Source organism: Lactuca virosa, chromosome 5 (assembly GCF_052849685.1).
Source record: "Lactuca virosa cultivar CGN04683 chromosome 5, Lactuca_virosa_CGN04683_v6, whole genome shotgun sequence".
Lineage (NCBI taxonomy): Eukaryota > Viridiplantae > Streptophyta > Magnoliopsida > Asterales > Asteraceae > Lactuca > Lactuca virosa.
In genome coordinates, this window is record NC_136430.1 from 271,154,074 (window position 1) to 271,162,915 (window position 8,842).

Here is an 8,842-nt window from a genome sequence, read left to right on the forward strand (position 1 = left end):
AAGGATCAGGAGTCTCCGTTAAAGATCGATTTTTTAACTCGAATGTTAGGACTGAAGGTCCATCAAAGGATGAAGAGTGGGTGAATCATAAAAACGACCATCGTCTGACTAGGATCTATCTTAAGCAAAATACATAGTAAGATCTTAGGATCCCGACTAAGGTCCTAAGATCTTACACTCGTGATATTCGATTTGTGATCTTAAGCCTTAAGTTGTACATGATCACATTGATCTTGTTTTTATTTTTGTAATTAACATGTTTTTTCCAAATTTTTACGATTTGTAGCAAGGAAAATATGGTTCATTTTTAAAAAGTTAAAGTTGATTCCATATCAACTTCTTAATCAACATCAAGTTATAATGTATACAACAAACCTAAGACCTTACAAAGTAAATTTGAATATAAGGTCATTTTGTTAGAGTTTCCGGATCTCGGTCCAATCTTATAATCACGATCTTGCAAAACATAAAAACAAACTTGGATAAAATCATGATCTTGACAGCTTTGATATAAATGAATAAAAAGATGGTATTTTTGAATTATAATAAAATTTCATAGTGTTTTTTTATCAAATAGAAAAGTTTATTACTCATTTTAAGACATTTGTATGCAGTGCAATTCCTATGTTAAATATTTCCTTTTTTTGGAAAAATAATGATTTTAATAGTTTTTCCTAAACCATTTTACTAAATTAAATTGCATAAGGCCATGAGATATGAATGTATTTTCACGCGTAAGAATCCTATGTGGAGGAGATGTTCACTAGTGAACACCGTCCCCAATGGGCGTAGTGATGGTGAGAATTGAAGCTAGTCACAGATTCTCACATCCAATGAAAAACATTTCTCTCTTCTGTTTCTCTCTTTATCTCTTGTTAACTAGTTGTTTACCAGTGAACATCACCCCAAATAATAGTAATGTGTTGTGAAAATAATGATGTGGAATATTTTTACCCCTAAATGATATGTGAACATACCTCATAGGCTAAGTAGCAACAGATAAAAAGTAGAATGGCATTTCACCTTTTTAAATAACTTCCCTTTTAATTGGTATACTCGTTTCAAATTCCAATGAAATATGAAAAACGTGATTTTCTTTAAATATCCATTTTTAATATTTGTGAATATGAAGGTTAATGATCATTGGCTAAAGAGCTGTGCGTCATGGTATTCTGGTTGGTCTTTTGGAATCTCTTTAATCACTCTACTCTTTAATCACTCTAGCACTATTTAGTTTCCTTTTTCCATAAAGTAAAAGCCATATTTATATAAATAATAAACTATTAACTATATGGAAAAAAATCACATGATATATATATATATATATATATATCTATATATATATATATATATATATATATATATATTGTTGACAACTGATAGTTTCCCGAGAACCCAACAACTAAAAGTGGAGCATTAGATCAAAACTTACATATAAAGGGCATGATCGTCATCTTACCGATCTCATTTAATGTTTAATTTTTATTGCTATTGGAAATATTAATAAAAAGTTCTAAAAATTAACATAATAAATCAAATTTCGGATTTTTTTTAAATGAGGATTTTTTAAATTTTTTCAGAAAACAGGAATTTTAAAAAAAGTTGAAAAAATATATTTTTTTTAAAACTGCAATTTTTTTTAAAAAGCTGCATTTTTATTCAAAAAACTACATTTTTTTCAAAAATCTGCAATTTTTTCAAAAAAAATTGCATTTTTTTCTAAAGAAAACTGCATTTAAAAAAAATTGTACTTTTTTAAAAAAACTGCATTTTTAAATAAAAAACTGCAATTTTTTTTTAAAAAAAACTGCAACTTTTTTTTTTAAAGAAAACTATAATTTTTAAAAACCTGTATTTAAAAAAATGCAATTTTTTCAAAAAAACTGCATTTTTTTAAAAAAGTAAAATTTTAAAAATCAATAAAAATACTATAATATTCGTAAATAAATCATAAAATATCTCATTTTTATTAATTAAGCTATGAACATAATAGTACAAGTATTTGATTCGATACAAAATAAAATATAAAAAATAAAAAAATGCTACAAATTTCAAAGCGTTTTCATGTCTTTGTGTCAATATTTCCTTATTTTCTTCAATTTATCATTTTTCACCTCTTCAATATTCACCACAATTTCTTCCAAATGTACAAGAAAACTGAAAAAAATTGATTAATGAAAAAACACTCACAAAAATACATATGTGATTTTCATGTGATTAACATATGAATCACATTCGATTCATATATAAATCACATGCGATTCACATATGAATCACATGCGATTCACATATGAATCACATTCACATATGACATCATATGTAAATCACATGTGATTCACATATGAATCACATGTGATTCACATATGAATCATATGTGATTCACATGTGAATCACATGTGATTTACGTGTGAATCACATGTGATTTAAATGTGAATCACATATGATTTACATGTGAATCACATATGATTTACATGTGATTTATATGTGAATTACATGTGAATCAAATGTGATTTACATGTGAATCAAATGTGATTAATAATTTCATTCAAAACATGAGTATAAAGAAATGATGATAAATAGTTTAATAAAATAGAAATTAAAAGATAATTTGGAGTTTGATGTCTATTTACCTCCATGTGTGTGAATATTGACAACAGATCTTTGCACTGATTAATCTTGAAACATTCATTTGTTGTTGTGGTTGCTAGTTCAGATGCTAAAGCATTCAGATGCTCCACCTATTGAGATTTAGTTGTAAAATAGATATATTTAAATTGAATTTTCTATAATTTCCATCATCTAAGTCATACCATGTGGTCAACAGCATCACAGGTTGTGGACTCAAACAACTTATTACCATATGATTTGAAAATATCAGAAGCAGCCATGATAGAAGTTTTGCACAAAGCGCTTCTTGGATTCTTCGTCGCCTTCACAAAAACCAACAAAACCTTTTCCCTGTATTCATATAAAAACACCACATATTTGTAAACTCCACAAAATTGTTAACCAAATAATAATAATTCTAGAACCAATCTTAGATCAAATCTAATACTTTTTTCGATTTCAAAACAATTGACTCGTTAACCATTTTAATTCATTGTGCATACCCTTCTATGTTGACAACGCTAGTCATATACTCATATTCATCAGCAAAAATAAAACAGTAAAATCCAAAAATCAGTAAGCATATCCATATTAACAGCTGAATCGAACCAAATTAAATTTTTAGACACAAATAGAATTTTGAAGAAACACATTACTTTTATTGAGATTATAAGAAATTTGCTTGAATGAGCAAATCAGTTGTTGAATACTTGAATTTGTACATAATGAAACTAAATGAAGTCAAAGGCATAGAGAGGGCCAGTACCTTCATGTTGAAGTTGTCATTACCGAGTTTGTGTCAAAGCGAGGGATAAGGGAGACGTGGGGCCAATCTTCATCCATCCGCCTAACATCATTTAACGAATCACAAATCTTCATCCAATCCTTGGATTCCAGTCCTTCAATTAGGCCCTGAGTTCATAAAAATCAGAAAAAAAATGAATCAATTTACAAATGGGTTATGAGACTATCGCACAAAATCACGAACTGGTTCTTGATATAGATTTAGTTTTCATGGAACTAAGACACATGTGTAACTGGAAATTAACATCACGATCAGAAATGGAATTTAGATTTTTAGATGAGATATAACTGAAATGGGTTTCGAAGTAATTACTGAAACGGAAATATATTTGCCTGGAACTTGACATCAGGGTCAGAAAGGGGTTTTAGATCTTCGGAGGAGACATAATCAACAGAATCAACAGCAGGAGCAACAGGATCAAGAAGAGCTATGTTTTCGTCATTAACATTCGGATCTACAGGCTGTTTAGGTTTAGGGTTAGGTTTTGCGATGTAATTCGAAATTTTAACAGACTTTTTAGGGCATTCATGGGCTAAGGGCAATGTCGAGTGACGCCATGGACCACCGATGGATCAAGCTTCTGGTGACGCTTTGCTAGGCGAAGGTTACTTTTGAAGACGGTGAACTGGTAATCGTCTTCTGGTTTGGAATGTAGAGGGGGAATGGCGTCGATCGGAGGAGATGGAGGCAGTTGGACGCGAGGAAGACGTGTGTGTACTGCGTAATTTCTTTAGCCCTAAAATGTCCTCAATACCATTTAATTTCAATTCCCCCGTCCCTTTATTTTTCCACTTATTTACAAAAATGCCATAATGCATCATGGCCAATCCTTTTTTGATATGACGCTCCACTTTTAGTTCTCGGGTTCTCGGGAAACTATGAGTTCTCAAATGATCATTCCTCTCTCTCTCTCTCTCTCTCTCTCTATATATATATATATATATATATATATATATATATATAAGTTGGATCAAGTGAAGACTCAAAAATAAGTGACGACTCCAAAGACAAATATAAATCATAGGATTGAAAAAATAAAATGTTAAGATTTAGTTTTGTTTATGGTCAAAATCTCTCGAGATTATGTGATGTTTTTGTAATTACGTGAGAGATTTTAATACCGGAAAAAATTAATTGTTTAAAGAGTCAAATAGAAAAAAGAAATAAAAAAGGCTAAATAATGCATCCATCCAGCACACTCCCCCTTTTTGTCATAATCTTTTTTTTGAAAAAAAATTTCTAAAAAAATCAAAGATTTTAAAATTTCTTTCTCTACAAAGTTAGCATAATCATGAAATATGGGAAAAAAATTATTTGTTTCATTTTTAAATTTTTATAAAAATCATAGAAACAAATTCTCAAAAAATCATGAAATTTTAAGGGATACTTCTACTCCTTATACTAGTGACTTTCTAAAAATAGTATTTAAAAATAAGTTTTTGAGGTGCTTATTTTTTAATTTTAATAAATACTATTTTTATCAAATATAACGGAAACTTATTTTATCCAAATTAAAAAAAGGAATAATAGAGTTCTTCGTAATACTATTTTAATGACTTTGTAAAAGAAAATTTAACATATATATATATATATATATATATATATATATATATATATATATATATTGTGAAGAATAGAAACGTTTTGTTTAAATGATTTTAAATTTATTTAAAAAATACGGCGTGAAAATCTTCGTTCTCCAAATTAAAAATCTTTTTAAAATTTTATCATATATCATATATAGTGAAATTTTTTAAAATAAGTTTTTATAAATAAGGTTGTTTAGATGTCAAACTTTATTTTAAAAGACTATAAGTTATTTTTTAAAAATTTTGAAAATAATATGATCCAAAATAATATGATTGAAAATATTTATGATTCAAAAAAAAAGTTATGATTCAATATGTTTATGATCCTTAATTTATTATCATCTAAAAATATTTTGATTCAAACATTTTATGATCATTATTATATCTTTTATGATTCAAAATTAAATGATTCAAAATATATATTGATCCAAAATTTGTTTTTTAACAAATATTTTATTTAATTGAATATAATATTGATTCTAAATCATATGATTCAAAAATGATATGATACCAAATACTATGATTCAAAATAATTTGATTCAAAATATTTTATGATTCAAAATAATATGAACGGATAATATTATGATCCTTATTATTTTTATTATTTAAAACTTTTATAATTGTTAAAAAATAAAAACTCGAACCGATATTTAGTTTAAAAAATAAAATAAAAAACTAAAAAATAAAAATCAGAAAATAAAAATATAAAAAAACCTTAGAATCTTCATGTATGTAGTATAAACATTAAAAACAAAAAAAAAAATGAAAAGAGAGAAAATTTAAAAAATATATATAAAAAAACCTAAAAACCTAAAAACCGAGTATATACATGTTTAAAAAAACTTTAAAAAATTAAAAAACGAAAATAAATAATATAAGTTAATGAAATGACGTTTCATGGACATTCATCCGCGTGATTAAATTCTGGAGTTCGTACCACGGACGTGTGTCGCATCCTAACGTGTCACGCCCAAATACTAGGTTTGACGTTTGTACTCTTGAGGAAGTGGGTGGTAGAGTATTGTTCTTGCAGTCATCACCATTTTTTGAGTATATATATATATATATATATATATATATATATATATATATATATATATATATATATTGGAATTCATAAAATTTAAATGTAAAATAAAAATTTTTTGCTTGCTTTATAGATGAAATATTTTTATACATAAATTTCACAGCTTTAAAGAAAGAATTTTTACTCATAAAAAAATTGACAACTTTAAGCCATAAAGTATTTTTGATTTTTGACTATTGCCAAAACAAATAACTTGAAGAGTTTTGGGAAACATGTTTTTACTCATTTATCTCTCCATACACTCTTTGACCTATATTTCACCCACCTGAAATAAAGAAAAACCAAAAAAAAAAAAACTAACATATAGAGATTACAAATAAAGGAGGGTTTTCTTTCTCAATGGATACACTTTAAAACCAAAGGGTTAAATGCCAGAAATAGGGAGGTACTCTCTTTAATAGAGAGATTACAAATAAAGGAGGATTTTCTTTCTCAATGGATACACTTTAAAACTAAAGGGTCAAATGCCAGAAATAAGAAGGTAATCCGTTTATTATAGTATCACAATGTTCATGGTTGTCATTATTCGGTGACCACATAAAACAAAACTAAAGTGTTCATGGCTTTTATTATTCTATAATTCCTTTGATCCGGAGGTTTTTCCAGCCCAATTGGATGTTGCTAGACCTAAATGTATACAAGTGGTGAGTACCCTGCTTCATTTTATTTTTTTTGGTTTTCATGTTTTAAGAATTTTTATGATTTGAATAAAAATCATAACCACTATTTCATCCAAAATCAAAAAAAAATTGTACATTGAAGCTTGGTTTTAAGACAATGTTCTAGAAACAAATTTTATTAACAACATTGAACTTTTCAAAAAAAACATTAATAGCATCATACTTTGAAAAAATGATTTCGTCAGATTCTTTTTATATGATTTGAAAAAGTTTCATTTTTTGTATGTTAGAAATCATTAATACGACAGGTCCTGGAAAAAAATTTGTTAGTGGAAAGTACGTTGTCATTTTCATTCACATATGGACAATTTATATAATTTTTTCACATATAGACCATTTATGCAATATTATAGGTTTCCTACCTTATTTATTTATTTCCATCTACATCAGTGTAGTTTAAATGTTCATTCGTAGGTCATTAATATGATAGTTTTCTGGAAAAAATTGTTTTCAGATATTAAACATTTCAAAAAAAGTTCATAAATAGCATCATACATTTAAAAATTTCTTTGTTATATTATTTTTAGATGATATGGAAAATTACATTTTTTTGTATATTGAAGTTCAATTAAAGGACAATTTATTGAAAAAAAATTAATAACATTAAAATTTGCAAAAAAAAAGTTCATTAATAGCATCGTACTTTCCGAAAATTACATTTTCGAATTCTTTTTAGCCGGAAAAGTTTCATTTTTTTGTACGTTAGAGCTCTTTAATATATATATATATATATATATATATATATATATATATATATATATATATATATATTAAAACATATTGTTAATGGAAAATACATTTTCATTTTCTTTCATATATAGACCATTTATGTAATTTTGTTCACAAGTGGACCATTTATATAATATATAATTTTAATTGTTCATTGGTAGGTCATTAATATGACGTTTTTCTGGAAAAAAAAATATATGTATGTAGTATTGAACTTTGTAAAAAAAAGTTCATTAACAACATTGTTTTTTTAAAAAATTATTATTTTGGATTATGTTTAGATGACATTGAAGAGTTTCATTTTTTCCTACATTGAATATTATTTGTAGGACATTGTTCTGGTAATGAATTTCATTAATAGCATTGAACTTAATAGCATCGTACTTTGAAAAAACAACTTTTTCAGATTCTTTATCCGCATGTAGTTTCCTTGAATTCCTACCTTTATGAACATCTCAGAAGCATCAATGTGAGTAGTCATCTTCTAATTCTATTCTTGAGATCAAGAATATTAGCAGTGGATTGTATTTCGAAGCTAAAATTTGTTTTGTTTAGATTGAACCGAAGAAGAAAAGCATGAGTGTTGAGAACACATGTTGAGAAATCTTTTTGGAAAAGGATTAAATCCCCATATGACATCCCGAACAAGAAAAAGAAAAAACCAATTTGACTAACCAAATTCATTCAAAATCTTTTAATTTTAGTAGTTTACACACCATTTAGATGTTCTTAAAATATCATATGAAATAACTTCGAGATGTAATAAAGCTTAGACGTTATTTGACATGTTTGGTACTTTTGAATGATCATTACCAGGAAACCTTGGAAGGATTGTTTTTACTACAAAGAATGTGATCAATATACAAAGCAATGTTGTGTATTCAGAGCCTAATTTTCTTAATTTACTGTTGGCTGGCCATACCCAACTCTCCCAAGGTAATGGATTTATGTTGTTCTAAATGTGTCAAAATGTTAAACTTTGGTGTTACGCAACACATGGTCTGCAGACTATCCACATGGATTTCATGATTATTTACTATGTTTTTTAGCATGCCTCATGATCGGGCTCATTTTAGACATGTGAATGAAAATTGGCATTCTTAAATTGAAAATAAATCGGGATCAAGGTTAGTTTCATATAAATAAGATTTGGTTTATGAGCACCTTAGCATCAAATACTTCTAACTTTCCATTACTAAGATAACAACCTTTTCTTGGGCATTATTGTTGGGTTTTATTCAAACTTAATTTAGTTATAGTGTAAAAAATGACATGATTAGCAATAGAAGCATTTTAGATTTGAATAAACTAAAACCATTTTACCCATCAAGGATCATTTTACGAA

The 8,842-nt window shown here is 27.0% G+C and overlaps 1 long non-coding RNA gene across 1 annotated transcript; it reads left to right on the forward strand.

The window, feature by feature from the left end:
- Positions 1-7,897: 7,897 nt before the first annotated feature.
- On the forward strand, positions 7,898-8,548 carry LOC145112577 (uncharacterized). Its single transcript, XR_013710548.1, has 2 exons — positions 7,898-7,966; positions 8,314-8,548. It is a non-coding gene; the product is annotated as an uncharacterized LOC145112577 (long non-coding RNA).
- The last annotated feature ends 294 nt before the right edge of the window (positions 8,549-8,842 follow it).